General features: G+C 45.4%; 1 long non-coding RNA gene across 2 annotated transcripts; it reads left to right on the top strand.

Moving 5' to 3' along the window:
* The first annotated feature begins 42 nt into the window (after positions 1-42).
* LOC141999258 (uncharacterized) lies at positions 43-8,532 on the top strand. 2 transcript variants are annotated; one of them, XR_012641984.1, is made up of 4 exons: positions 43-328; positions 814-920; positions 6,560-6,634; positions 7,070-8,532. It is a non-coding gene; the product is annotated as an uncharacterized LOC141999258 (long non-coding RNA). The 2 variants fall into 2 exon arrangements; XR_012641983.1 differs by having other exon boundaries at positions 7,766-8,532.
* The last annotated feature ends 7,156 nt before the right edge of the window (positions 8,533-15,688 follow it).

A 15,688-nucleotide genomic window follows, 5' to 3' on the forward strand; every position in this document is an offset into this window, starting at 1 on the left:
GCAGAGTGCAAATGCATTGCGTCAGACCGAGGGCGGGGGAGCGGAGCCGCCGAGTGCCGTGCCCAAGCGGCCGGCGAGAGTCGTCCCCGCGGCCCGGCTTCCCGCACGCGTCGTGCGGCTGCCTCCGCCTTGTTGCATCAGCTCCGCATACTGCCTGCGCTCGCTGTGCGCAAACCCTGCGCTGCGCGAGAGCCTCCCAAACGCGGCGCGCAGGCTGCTCGGTCCTGGCCCCGCACCCCGAGCTCCGCGCACATCAATACAGGGGCAGTCCCGTGTCTTTATGTTGCACAGCGTCCTTCTTAGCCACAAGCCCCAGCCAGAGCACATCGTACGTAAACAAGGCCATTGCAGACATGGGAAAGCGTGACTATTTGATACGGGAGGGAGAGAGCTGGGGTGACCGGTGCAGGGAGGCTGTCTAGATGATGAAAGGGCTGGGAGGGAGCGGTTGCAGGCTCCTGTGATTGCAGGTCCCAAAAGCAAGCTTTGCTGGAGCCAGCTGAACAGTGATAAGGTCAGAAGAAAGATCAGTCTGAGAGACAAGCAACATTATTAACAGCAAGTCTTGTCATTCTGGATGGTTGAGGCTTTGGCAATCCGGCTAGAAACTTTACTAAATAATTTTAATATAATTAATAGTTTTGTTGTGTCATAGAGCCACAGGGTATGGTCTGTTGCAATCACACTCCTGGGACTGACCCCTTTAGTGTGCCAGGCCCAAGAGACCCACACAGGGGCGGGTCCATGTCCTCCAGGACTCTGAGACTGGGCCTTCGGTATCTGCTATCCCCATCTCTCTTTGGCTGCTTGCAGAGAATCCCGCCAAGCCAGACTCCTGCAGGAAGCTTGTACTGTGCCCCGTCACGGTGCAACACTCTCAAGGAGTATTTACAGCGATACAGGCAGCCTTTTCAAAACAGGTAACTATTTATTAGTCAGGTTTCAGAGTAACAGCCGTGTTAGTCTGTATTCGCAAAAAGAAAAGGAGGACTTGTGGCACCTTAGAGACTAACCAATTTATTTGAGCATGAGCTTTCGTGAGCTACAGCTCACTTCATCGACTGCATACTGTGGAAATTGCAGAAGACATTATATACACAGAGACCATGAAACAATACCTCCTCCCACCCCACTCTCCTGCTGGTAATAGCTTATCTAAAGTGATCATCAAGTTGGGCCATTTCCAGCACAAATCCAGGTTTTCTCAACTTCCGCCCCCACCCCCCCACCCCACAGACAAACTCACTCTCTTCCTGGTAGTAGCCCATCCAAAGTGACCACTCTCTTCACAATGTGTATGATAATCAAGGTGGGCCATTTCCTGCAGAAATCCAGGTTCTCTCACCCCTCTCCAAAAACCACACACACAAACTCACTCTCCTGCTGGTAATAGCCTATCCAAAGTGACCACTCTCCTTACAACGTGCATGAAAATCAGGTGGGCCATTTCCAGCACAAATCCAGGTTTTTTAACCCCCCCCCCCCACACACACACACACAAACTCACTCTCCTGCTGGCAATAGCTCATCCAAACTGACCACTCTCCCCACAATGTGCATGACAATCAAGGTGGGCCACTTCCAGCATAAATCCAAGTTTAACCAGAAGGCCGGGGGGAGGGGGTAGGAAAAAACAAGGGGAAATTGGCTACCTTGCATAATGACTTAGCCACTCCCAGTCTCTATTTAAGCCTAAATTAATAGTATCCAATTTGCAAATGAATTCCAATTCAGCAGTTTCTCGCTGGAGTCTGGATTTGAAGTTTTTTTGTTGTAAGATAGCGACCTTCATGTCTCTGATTGCGTGACCAGAGAGATTGAAGTGTTCTCCGACTGGTTTATGAATGTTATAATTCTTGATATCTGATTTGTGTCCATTTATTCTTTTACGTAGAGACTGTCCAGTTTGACCAATGTACATGGCAGAGGGGCATTGCTGGCACATGATGGCATATATCACATTGGTGGATGTGCAGGTGAACGAGCCTCTGATAGTGTGGCTGATGTTATTAGGCCCTGTGATGGTGTCCCCTGAATAGATATGTGGGCACAGTTGGCAACGGGCTTTGTTGCAAGGATAGGTTCCTGGGTTAGTGGTTCTGTTGTGTGGTATGTGGTTGTTGGTGAGTATTCGCTTCAGGTTGGGGGGTTGGTTGTCTGTAGGCAAGGACTGGCCTGTCTCCCAAGATCTGTGAGAGTGTTGGGTCATCCTTCAGGATAGGTTGTAGATCCTTAATAATGCGTTGGAGGGGTTTTAGTTGGGGGCTGAAGGTGACGGCTAGTGGCGTTCTGTTATTTTCTTTGTTAGGCCTGTCCTGTAGTAGGTGACTTCTGGGAACTCTTCTGGCTCTATCAATCTGTTTCTTCACTTCCACAGGTGGGTACTGTAGTTGTAAGAATGCTTGATAGAGATCTTGTAGGTGTTTGTCTCTGTCTGAGGGGTTGGAGCAAATGCGGTTGTATCGCAGAGCTTGGCTGTAGACGATGGATCGTGTGGTGTGGTCAGGGTGAAAGCTGGAGGCATGTAGGTAGGAATAGCGGTCAGTAGGTTTCCGGTATAGGGTGGTGTTTATGTGACCATTGTTCATTAGCACTGTAGTGTCCAGGAAGTGGATCTCTTGTGTGGACTGGTCCAGGCTGAGGTTGATGGTGGGATGGAAATTGTTGAAATCATGGTGGAATTCCTCAAGGGCTTCTTTTCCATGGGTCCAGATGATGATGTCATCAATATAGCACAAGTAGAGTAGGGGCGTTAGGGGACGAGAGCTGAGGAAGCGTTGTTCTAAATCAGCCATAAAAATGTTGGCATACTGTGGGGCCATGCGGGTACCCATAGCAGTGCCGCTGATCTGAAGGTATACATTGTCCCCAAATGTAAAATAGTTATGGGTAAGGACAAAGTTACAAAGTTCAGCCACCAGGTTAGCCGTGACATTATCGGGGATAGTGTTCTTGACGGCTTGTAGTCCATCTTTGTGTGGAATGTTGGTGTAGAGGGCTTCTACATCCATAGTGGCCAGGATGGTGTTATCAGGAAGATCACTGATGGATTGTAGTTTCCTCAGGAAGTCAGTGGTATCTCGAAGGTAGCTGGGAGTGCTGGTAGCGTAGGGCCTGAGGAGGGAGTCTACATAGCCAGACAATCCTGCTGTCAGGGTGCCAATGCCTGAGATGATGGGGTGCCCAGGATTTCCAGGTTTATGGATCTTGGGTAGTAGATAGAATATCCCAGGTCGGGATTCCAGGGGTGTGTCTGTGCGGATTTGATCTTGTGCTTTTTCAGGAAGTTTCTTGAGCAAATGCTGTAGTTGCTTTTGGTAACTCTCAGTGGGATCATAGGGTAATGGCTTGTAGAAAGTGGTGTTGGAGAGCTGCCGAGCAGCCTCTTGTTCATATTCCGACCTATTCATGATGACGACAGCACCTCCTTTGTCAGCCTTTTTGATTATGATGTCAGAGTTGTTTCTGAGGCTGTGGATGGCATTGTGTCCCGCACGGCTGAGGTTATAGGGCAAGTGATGCTGCTTTTCCACAATTTCAGCCCGTGCACGTCGGCGGAAGCACTCTATGTAGAAGTCCAGTCTGCTGTTTTGACCTTCAGGAGGAGTCCACCTAGAATCCTTCTTTTTGTAATGTTGGTCGGGAGGCCTCTGTGGATTAGTATGTTGTTCAGAGGTATTTTGGAAATATTCCTTGAGTCGGAGACGTCGAAAATAGGATTCTAGGTCACCACAGAACTGTATCATGTTCGTGGGGGTGGAGGGGCAGAAGGAGAGGCCCCGAGATAGGACAGCTGCTTGTGCTGGGCTGAGAGTACAGTTGGATAGGTTAACAATATTGCTGGGTGGGTTGAGGGAACCATTGCTGTGGCCCCTTGTAGCATGTAGTAGTTTAGAAAGTTTAGTGTCCTTTTTTTTTGTAGAGAAGCAAAGTGTGTGTTGTAAATGGCTTGTCTAGTTTTAGTAAAATCCAGCCACGAGGAAGTTTGTGTGGAAGGTTGGTTTTTTATGAGAGTATCCAGTTTTGAGAGCTCATTCTTAATCTTTCCCTGTTTGCTGTAGAGGATGTTGATCAGGTGATTCCGCAGTTTCTTTGAGAGCGTGTGGCACAAGCTGTCAGCATAGTCTGTGTTTATTAGTCACCTGACATACGGAATCTGAAAGTCCTTGGGTTAGTCCATCCTGGTCAAACCAGTGTCATGATGAGCCAGCCAAGCTGTGTTGAGCTCTGGCTCTCTCTTGTCCCCCACTTGTTTCCCTAGTCCTGGCTCCTGAGTCTCCCCAAGACTTCCAGCTTTATTCCAGTCATCTGCCACCTTGTTCCCCAACTCAGTTCACAAGTCTTGCTTGCTGGGGTTTCCTGCTATTAGATGTTGATTGCTCAGTCATTGGGACATCTCTTTGTCTTGCTGGACCTCTGCTGATTTAGGCCTGTTTCAGGCACTTTTTTTAATGACTGTTAATTCAACCAGACAGCGAGGGTGGATACACACACACACACACATACACACTGTGCTGTTCCAGGAGTAGTGTTACCCTTTTGCACCCATTGGGTAGCAGTGCAACATACAGAGGGAAACTGAGGCATGCCTAAGATTCCTAAAATACATTCCAAAAAAATCCTGTTTCATCACACCATGCTATTTTCAAATAAAAGTCCAGACTAATATTAGTGGCTGTCTTGTAGGTGACTTCAGCTGTTAATTAAGTCAAATCCTGAAGTCATGACTTAATCAAAACTCCTATAGAGTCAACTGGCCAGATCCTGACCTATTCCCTACCAGTGCTCTGGCTGCTTTGTGATGTGGCTGGAAAACTAGGATACCCATCTATGACAGGAGAATTCCCAGGCAAAGGGAATCCCAAGGAGATGTACAGCAAGCAGTTAATCCTCTCAGCCCTGTCACCATACAGGGTATGACCAGGAAAAATGGAGCATAGCCAGAGCACATTTGCATTCCAGTTATAGCTAGCAGCCAGAATAGTTCTTTGGTGCCTCAGGCAGCTGGGCGTAAACTAGAGCAGCCTTGAGGCTGTACTGATTTTCTCTGGCCTCGGAATCCAGGGGCCACAGATGTGTGTAGTACAACCAGCCACCTTTGCCACACTCACCTGATGAGCTGCATTACATACAAATTGGATGCAGTTCAGAATCTGAGCCAATGGGCTTTTTGCCTGCATACAACCAGAGTAATTAACTCAGGTTTTGGACCACGAGCTTGTTTAATCTTCCTGAGTGGCTTTTATTTTCAAAGATTTTCTGTTCTCCTACATTTGTAGCTAGTGAGGGCGAGAATAGAAATGCAAAACTTTTGAAGTGGTATACAAACTAAAGCAAACCAAGTTGTATGGGGCTTTTCTGACTCTGGCATTTATTTTTCATTGACTTTGACACCCGTTAGTGAATAATGATGTAAAATATGCCACCTGTCACAACTGCAGTTGAGTACCCTCTCCTGACATCTCACCAGACTGTTGTGAGGCAACGTAGCTGCTGGATCTCCTGTATTTTAAGCCTCTACACTCTGAACAGAGTCCCTACACTGTCCCTATCTTAGGGCCTCTGAGTATACTCTGTCACCTGCTTTTGAGTGTTTCAACCACATAGCCCACAACCCAGTCCAGGGAACTAGTGCTAGGCCCTCAGATTCCCTCCCTGTAGCATAAAACACACCCTGTCCCAGAACTTTACCCACAAGTGAGCCTTCTGGTTTACTTCTTCAAGAGGGCACGTGGTAGGTGTAAATGCTGAACACAAACAGACAGACTGGCACCAGATTCTGAATCACCATTCTTTAATAGCACAAAAAATACACAGATCAATCCAACAATAAACAACCCTACATGCAGTTCCCTGTATCAGTTTTTTCACCACTCCAGAGCATTCTTTGGGTTGGGGTCAGAGTAATCTGGGGCTATCCAGGATCCTTCCTTTGCAGTGCCTAGCAAAGGTTCTGGCACAGAGCCTTCTCCCCAAGCACGCTTCCTCTGACCATGGCTAGTTCATTCCCTTCCCCTTCGCTGCCCAAACTTCCAGTGTGTTTCTCTGAGTCTTCCCCCGTGAGCACTTTTATAACCTTCTGCTTTTGTCATTTCTTCACTTTACTTTGTCCTTCTTGGTAACTTCCTACTCTCTCAATCCCCAGGAAAAGTGGAGGGAACAGGTTTCCCCAGCATGCTCTTTTGTTCTCCTCAGGTAAGACCTGTTCAGGTGCTGATAGTCTTTAACAATGGGTGATACACACTTAAAGCTTGTCAGAAGAGGAGGATACACAGAAAGGCCTTTCATCATACAGAAGTTTCATAACAACTTTATAATATCAACCAGAATTCATAAGTTTGTACAGACTCCCCCGAATGCTTACACCCTGTGACCCTGAATAAACCCCTTACACAGTAAATTATATATTTGGTTCTTGTTGATTGCTTGTAATCTTACCACTGAGACCAGCCAGGATGTGGAGAAGCCTGACCTAGGAAATATGCACTCAATTTTTTTAAATACTCTAGTAGCTCCCACTGCGTGTACAGTCTCTAATAATTATATGGTTATGTTGCAGGACCAGAGTGAAAGAGTGAGAAACAAAAGTTCACCAGAAGCTCAGTCTTGAACTGATGCATCACAGCATCTCCAGGTAGGTTTTATTGCAGGAGTTCAGGTTTAAATCAGATTTGCACCACCCCTTGTCTTTTTCCTCTCTGGCTGTCTCTTCACTGGTTTTTTATTTGGCAAAATTTTCTCACCGTTGCAAACACCAGTACGGCACTCCTCCCCGTAGCACTTGCAGGGTTGCTAGTGCAGACAAGGTTCCAGGTGGCAAATGCTGTTTATTCCACTGCCCTGCTTAGAGCAGGTTTTACACAACATGACGTTTAGAAAGTTGGCAGCTGCCAGCGCCTTATCTACAGTAGTTTTCTCCCACCATTGCTCTTGCCTGTTATCACTATTTCAGCTCCACAACATAGGCTATCTTAGCAAAAATTTCCTAGCCTCAACAAGGCGATAGAATCTTTGCCATGGATTAAGCCATTTTTTCCTAATGATATGTCCCTTATTTGCTGTGTTCCAGGTGGCCACTGTATCAAAAGGAAACAACGGTTTGTTTAAGGAAGGTGGGGAGAGTGAAGGTTTGTTTACTATAAGGGGTGGCCGTGGGAGGAAATAGACAAGTAGAATGTGGCATGAGAAGAGGAGAGAGCAGTGGAAGGGGAAGAGAGAAGAGAAAAGCGGGCAGTGAGAAAGAAGTGGAAGAGAGGGGGTGGAAGATGCATAACTTTTAATAATCCATCTGAATTTAAGGGCATTGTCTGAGAAAAGAGCCTGTTTGCTCAACCTGTATCCAGGATGATATGGACAGTGGCTTCGGGCCTCAGTCCAGCTGAACAGCTTGTGCATTCCCACGTCTGTTTGAGCTGGTCAGAGGGATAGTAAGAATGTCTCTGATTATTCCGAGACTTGGTTGGGTTTCAGGCCTAAACACTTAGTTATTTTGTTTTTTATTTTAATTGCATTTTTTTATCTCCCATAATTTTAAAATTGTAGTATCATGGCCCAAACATTCCATATCAGAGCTGGGAGGTCAATAAGATGACTGTAATTGTGTTCTTATCAGAGTTAGGGACTGATAGCACTGGCAAGAGAACAGCATGGTATTGGAAGACAGTAGGTAAGCTTCAGCCATTCTTGATTTACAGCACTTCTTGGTGTTCTTGACCTGAGGCCCACCCACTGCTCTGCCAAAATGCATCTAACTCTTGATTTGCAGAATTCCATGTGTGTCTAGTTTTGAGGTACTCGCACAGCTCTGTCAATTCATCTCAAGACACAGTGAATTCATCTTGGACAGCAAAGACCCACCACTAGGAGACACAGTTCTCCAAGCACCTCTCTTCAAACACACATTGAAAGAGGAAACAGAAACATGCATTGCCAGATCAGACCAATTGGTCCATCCCGTCCAGCATCTTGTCTCTGACAATGGCCAGTACCTGAGGGCTCACGGGAAGATTCAAGAAACCTCCCAGTGGACAATTGTGGAATAACCTGCCCATAGAGAAGTTTCTTCCTTACCCCTGTCTGTTAACGATTATTTTATGCCTGAAATGAGAGGGCATATTCCATCTACATTTTGTAAAATTCTGTTGTGATGAAAGCAGGGCCGCCCGGGCAGGGGGGGCGGCAAGTGGGGCAATTTGCCCCCACGAGAGTTTTCGGCCGCACTTCAGCAGCGGGTCCTTCAGTGCCGCCGAACATGTCTGGAGCAGAAGGACCCCCGCCGCCAAAGACCCCAGACCCCCTGAATCCTCTGGGCGGCTCTGGATGAAAGGGGAGCTGCCCTGTAATAATGTATGAAAACTGTATGTTGACCTGTTTATTGGGATGTTTACTGAATGAATATATTGGTTTAGTTTAATAGGGGGGACTGTAAAGAAAACAGGCAGGAAGGGGAGAAGAATAGCTCAAGATAAGCCATTTTTCAGCAAACACTTGAGAGAATGCCAGGACTAGAAAAGGCCTGGGAACCAGAAGATCAAAAGGACTCTAGCCATGTAAAAGGGGATTCTCTTTCAAAAGCGGGGGAGGGGGGAGGGGGGGCGGTGTACTCTTGGAGGGAGGTTTTTGCGGGGACCAGACTGACACAGGTTGCTGCTGGGCGGGTGGTGGTGTCTGAAGAAATTAGACTTGCCTAGTCACCCTCACAGGATGGTAACTGATTATCCTCTTTCAAAACCCTCCTCAAAACTTCCCTTTTCCATGATGCCTACAAAAAACTTGATTATGGTTAAGTTGCTGTTATGCTGAGGCCATTGCCTATCATGCTGACCAATACTGTCTCATTGTTTCTTTGTACTCCCTTATCTGTCTATATCCACCTATTCTCTGTTGTCTTAGATAGTAAGCTCTTTGGACAGACACTGCCTTTCTGGACAGTGTTGGTATCACGTCTAAGACAATGGGGTCCTGATCCAGGACTAGGGATTCTATGCACTACTGTAATACAAATAATTATTACAGATCTTTAGGTAAGAAAAACATGCATCTGGTCACCATAGACACCACTGGTCACATGCTCCTGAAGGAAAAAAAAACGCACATTCTGAACCCAGTCAGACCAGCTGGGTCAGCAGAGTTGATATGCAGGCTACTCAAGTCCAGGGCCCGAAGAGAAGGAGAATTTTTTAATTCCTCCCCAGTAGAGGTAAAGCCTTAAGGCCTGACACTGAGGGGTGCACTCAGAGCCCAGAAAGGGGACAAAGATGCAGCTAGCCCTGAACCATGGCAGCTGTCTAATGGAACTGTGGATGTTCACTTTAAGTTCTTGGCCTCAGTGTCACCCACTGACAGTAAGTTCCAAAGGTGAAGTATATTTTATGTAAAAAATCATTTCCTTTGATCAGTTTTAAATTTGTTGCATTTCAGTTTCTTTTAATGTCCCCTTTTTTCCTGTGTTATGAGCAGGGATCCTATTTTTTTGTGATAAAAATCCCAAAATTCTCTGATTAAAAAACCATAAAAATCCACGTTTTTCCATGATTAAAATGAAATCTGACAGCGGGAGCCCCACCATCTGGGGCTGTCAGCTGGACCCCTGCCACCCGGGGCTGAAGCATCCATATCCCATATTCTGCGTATATGTTGGTGGCAAGGGGTTCTACTTTATATGTTTTTATTTTTTCCACAAAATGTAAAAACTACAGATTCTCTGTAAAAAAACAAATTTTGCTTTTTTCTATGGCAAACAGATTTCTAGGATCCCTGGTTATGAGATGGGTAAATAGGAGTACCTTATTTATCTTCTCTATACCAGTCATTGTTTTATATATTTGTCATGTCTCCTCGTATTCATCTTTCACTAAACCAAACTGTCCCAATCTTGTCACACTATCTCCAGGTATAATTGTTTCCAGGTCCCTTATAATTTTCATCCTCCATCTCTGAACCTTTGCTAAGATTTCTCTGGTTCTCCTCTATCTGATTCAAAACAGTGTGGCCCAAAGCAAACACAGTATTCCAGGCACTGTACTCTTCAAGGTGCTGAGTGCTCTGGCTCCAATCTGGCAAAGTACTCAATTTATGCTTAGCTTTAACCACTGACTTCAGTGGGACTCCTCACACATTTACAGGTAAGCAGGTGTTTGAGTGCTTTGCTGCATTGTGGCCAGGATGCTCAACGCATTACTGGCCTGAGCTCCAGGTGAGGATGTCCTATTGATTTATATAATGGTGTAATATTTCACTATTTCCAGTCCCATTCATTAAAGCACTCTAACATTTTGTTTGTTTGCTTTTTTGACAGCTACTGCATATTGAACAGCAGACTTCCTTGCACTGTCCACAGTCATGCCTGTCTCCTTTTGTGATTGTAATTGTGTGGCAATTTAGAACCAAGTAATGTACATTAAGAGTTCAAAATATTCCTCCCAATGTACATTACCTTGCATTTTTCTCCTTTGATTTTTATTTGCCTTTGTGTGGCCCATTCACCTTGCTTTGTTAGGTCCCTCTGAAGTTTTTCAGTCTTCTTAGCCCTGGTCTACTGTGAGGGGGGGGGATCGATCTAAGTTACGCAACTTCAGCTACGTGAATAACATAGCTGAAGTCGACGTACTTAGATCGACTTACTGTGGTGTCTTCACCACAATGAGTCGACTGCTGCCGCTCCCCTGTCGACTCCGCCTGCGCCTCTCGCGGTGCTGGAGTACAGGAGTCAACGGGAGAGGGCTCGGGGGTCGATTTATTGTGTCTAGACTAGATACGATAAATGGATCCCTGCTGGATCGATTGCTGCCTGCCGATCCGGTGGGTAGTGAAGACATACCCTAAGTCTTGACTAACCTTAGTAATTTTGTGTCATCTTCAAAATTTGCCACCTCACGGCTTACCTATTTTCCCAGATAACATGAATATAGTAAACAACCACCAGTCCAAGTATGGAACTTTGTGGCACCCTGCTGAAAATAAACCCCTCTATCCATGGAGTGCATATTATAAAGGCAAAGCCTATCCCTTTTATGCTGAAATTCAAGTATTTCATTGTAAAGAAACTGACAAATATTCTCTTGCTCTGGTAGTCTCTTCCCAGAAGAGGCCTTGTGTTCTTTTAGGTGGGAGGCTGAACTCCCACACACAGAGTAAAATGCTCTATTCACTCTCTATAGCCACAGCACATCAAGGGACATGGCTCCCACCATCCCCATTTCACAAGTTCGGAAAGATAGCTGTATGAACGAATTAATAGGTGTGGTCCAGCTGTTGTGCTGCTTCAGTATGATCCAAGAGCTTACTGGAAAGTTCTGCAAACATTTTTCATGTAAACAGATTTGTATGCAAAATGGTTGTGCTTCCCTGGCAGGATTTCCATTACACCACAATGCAGAGCAAAGGTGGCTCAGGCAAAAGTGCTGCATACACAAGATTTAGGGCTCACCTGGGCTAGCTTTTGGACTGTCCAAAGCTTTAGCATTACTCAGGAACATGGTAAAAGTCCCATCTAAACTACAAAATGGAGTTGTGTTATAATCAGGTTTCCAGATGTGCTATTATATGTGGTATAGAGCAACCTCTGGAGAGAGCAGAAAGATCTGCTTAGACGTAGTTTATCCACCTCCATACAAACAATGGAGACTAGCGACATCTGAATGTGAACAGGCAAAAATGACAGTGTAGAGGTGCCACTTGGAGCTAGTTTACAGCAACTGGTAAAGATCACACAGTGTTGGGTGCCAAATAGGGCTGGCAAAGCTCCCCTTTCCTACCTGAAGGGCCCCCCACTGCATATGGAACACAGTGAGGTGACACTGGACAGGCCAAACCTGATGCTTTCGGTCACAGGGAGTTGTCAGTGTGTAGGCTGGCTTCTGTCCAAATATTCAGCAGGTTGAACCAGCTCTCTTGGGAAAACAGCCAGTTGTTGAAATCCCAGGGGCCCAGCAGTCTCATTCCAGTAAGTTTCCTTGTTTGCATATCCTGGTTGAGAACAGGAACCTCTCTTCTTTATATGGGAGGTAAATGTATGTACTTACGAAGGCTTGGTGATCCACCTCCTGTTGGTAACAGCCAGCTTTTTCCCGGAACAATGCCAGGTTGTGAGCATAAATTCCTCCTCTCACTTCCAAACCACTTTCCACATTTGGAAAATCTCTTTCACTGGTTGGAAGCCCATGGGAGTCCTGGTTTCACTGTTTGAAACAGCTCAATTATATTCCCCCATTTGGATGCTCTCTCCTGCATCTCTTAGCCAGAATCCTGCTCTGTTGAGAGATTAACAGTGAAAGCAAAGGGGAAAAAAAGGCAAAGTATTAGGAAAAAGCAAAGGAGATTTTGCCTCAAACTAGCACATGCAACTTGCAAAACAATGGTTCAGAGATGAGAGATCTTTAAAACTCAGTTAGTGTCAGTTATGTCTTCCTCGCCCCCTCCCCCCGACTGGATTTTGTTGTGCTGAAAACTCACTATGAGGGTTACGGACAACAGATATAGTGGTCTGTGTGCTCAGGAAGGTACAAAACTACTCTGCATATTTTGTGATGGCTTCATTCCAGTCACTTTGTTAGCTTTTAGCTGCACCAGGTCTTCGTGACATTGCTTGTGTGAATAGTCAGGCAGAACTGGAGCTCTGCCTATACTAATTAAACAAACTGTGCGTCCTGCCAGTGCTTAGGAAGAGAGAGGAAACATGCAAGTTATTCAGACTGGAGCCCCTGCTGAGTGAGGAGTGCCTGCTATAGATGGGCACTTCACAAAAAGTTTCTGTTTTTATTGGAGTTCTGGGAAGAGGAAATCCAGAAACTCTGGTTTTAAAGATGATAAGCCCTGCCCTGTGTTGGACAATTTTATCCCCTCTTGCCATTGCTTTGGCAGGTGGCTTGGTGTTTAACTGGCATTTGCCTCTTTTATTCCAAGAATTAAATAGTTCAGACTCTACTGACATAATTTAGTTACTAACTTTTTATTACAAATTAACAGACTTATAGTCAGTAAAATAATTTTCTGTTGTAAGTATTAAAAGAGGGGATGTCAAATACAATGAATAAAGGAAGACAGCAGCGTTGAGACAGTACAGATTATAAATCACAGTAAATGTACTAGGTATATTTTTTTTAGAAAAGTTACATCATTTTTTTTTAATCCATTAATTCCATTTGGCCAATCTTGCTTGAACACTTCAGTAGTTAATTGAAGGCAGGCAGTAAGTCATTCCATCTCTTTTAATTATTTTATTTTGGTCAGCCACATTTCTATAGATATTTGTTTAAAATACCTCAGGCAGAAGGTAAGGGGCAAGGGGTTAGCCTCCCCCAACAGCTGGTTCACCAGCCACCCATACATCTAGCCCAGTATCCTGTCTTCCGACAGTGGCCAATGCCAGGTACTCCAGAGGGAATGAACAGAACAGATAATCATAGAATATCAGAGTTGGAAGAGACCTCAGGAGGTCATCTAGTCCAACCCCCTGCTCAAAGCAGGACCAATCCCCAACTAAATCATCTCAGCCAGGGCTTTGTCAAGCCTGACCTTAAAAACCTCTAAGGAAAGAGATTCTACCACCTCCCTAGGTAACGCATTCCAGTGCTTCACTACCCTCCTAGTGAAAAAGTTTTTCCTAATATCCAACCTAAACCTCCCCCACTGCAACTTGAGACCATTACTCCTCGTTCTGTCATCTGCTACTAGATCCATCCTCTTTGGAACCCCCTTTCAGGTAGCTATCAAATCCCCCCTCATTCTTCCCTTCTGCAGACTAAACAATCCCAGTTCCCTCAGCCTCTCCTCATAAATCATGTGCTGCAGCCCCTAATCATTTTTGGTGCCCTCTGCTGGACGCTTTCCAATTTTTCCACATCCTTCTTGTCGTGTGGGGCCCAAAACTGGACACAGTACTCCAGATGAGGCCTCACCAATGCCGAATAGAGGGCAACGATCATGTCCCTCGATCTTCTGGCAACACTCCTGCTTATACAGCCTAAAATGCCATTTGCCTTCTTGGCAACAAGGGCACACTGTTGACTCATATCCAGCTTCTCGTCCACTGTAACCCCAGGTCCTTTTCTACAGAACTGCTGCCTAGCCATTCGGTCCCTAGTCTGTAGCGGTGCATGGAATTCTTCCGTCCTAAGTGCAGGACTCTGCACTTGTCCTTGTTGAACCTCATCAGATTTCTTTTGGCCCAATCGTCTAATTTGTCTAGGTCCCTCTGTATCCTATCCCTACCCTCCAGCGTATCTACCTCTCCTCCCAGTTTAGTGTCATCTGCAAATTTGCTGAGGGTGCAATCCATACCATCCTCCAGATCATTAATGTATTGAACAAAACTGGCCCCAGGACCGACCCTTGGGGCACTCCGCTTGATACTGGCTGCCAACTAGACATGGAGCCATTGATCACTATCCGTTGAGCCCGATGATCTAGCCAGCTTTCTATCCACCTTATAGTCCATTCATCCAGCCCATACTTCTTTAACTTGCTGGCAAGAATACTGTGGGAGACCATATCAAAAGCTTTCCTAAAGTGAAGGAATAACATGTCCACAGCTTTCCCCTCATCCACAGAGCCAGTTATCTCGTCATACAAGGCAATTAGGTTAGTCAGGCATGACTTGCCCTTGGTGAATCTATGCTGACTGTTCCTGATCACTTTCCTCTCCTCTACGTGCTTCAGAATTGATTTCTTGAGGACCTGCTCCATGATTTTTCCAGGGACCGAGGTGAGGCTGACTGGCCTGTAGTTCCCTGGATCCTCCTCCTTCCCTTTTTTAAAGATGGATCAAGTGATCCATCTCCTATCGCTCATTCCTAGCACAAACAGAGGCTAGGGACACCATCCCTGCCCATCCTGGCTAATAGCCATTGATGAAGCTATCCTCCATGAACGTATCTCGTTCTTTTTTGAACCCTGTTATTGTCTTGGGCTTCACAACATCCTCTGGCAAAGCGTTCCACAGACTGACTGCGGTGTGTGAAAAAATATTTCACTTTTGTTTATTTTAAACCTGGTGCCTATTAACTTCATTTGGTGACCCCTAGTTCTTGTGTTATGAGAAGGAGTAAATAACACTTCCTTATTTACTTTCTCTACGCCAGTCATGATTTTATAGACCTCTTTGCTATCCCCCCTTAGTCATCTCTTTTCCAAGATGAAAAGTCCCAATTTTATTAATCTCTCCTCATACGGAAGCCATTCCATACCCCTAATAATTTTTGTTGCCCTTTTCCAATTCCAGTATATCTTTTGAGATGGGGTGACCACATCTGCACGGAGTATTCAAGATGTGGGAGTACCATGGATTTATATAGTGGTAATATGATATTTTCTGTCTTATCATCTATCCCTTTCTTAATAGTTCCCAACATTCTGTTCGCTTTTTTTTGACAGCTGCTGCACATCGAGTGGATGTTTTCAGAGAACTGTCCACAATGACTCCAAGATCCCTTTCTTGAGTGGTACCAGCTAATTTAGACCCCACCATTCTATATGTATAGTTGGGATTATGTTTTCCAATGTGCGTTACTTTGCAGAAAAGAGAAGTAAAGAAGCAAAGGTTAACAATGGACGAAGCATGAATTCATAAGCGGCCTTGTAAATAATATGTAGCTAGTAGATAAAAAAACAGTAAGACGCTACTAGCACATTGTCATCAGATGTTTGGCTGTGTGTGTGTTCTCCTTGTGTGCGCAGACAGCTGGCGTAG

The sequence above is a fragment of the Natator depressus genome, chromosome 15, assembly GCF_965152275.1.
Source record: "Natator depressus isolate rNatDep1 chromosome 15, rNatDep2.hap1, whole genome shotgun sequence".
NCBI classification, from domain to species: Eukaryota; Metazoa; Chordata; order Testudines; family Cheloniidae; genus Natator; species Natator depressus.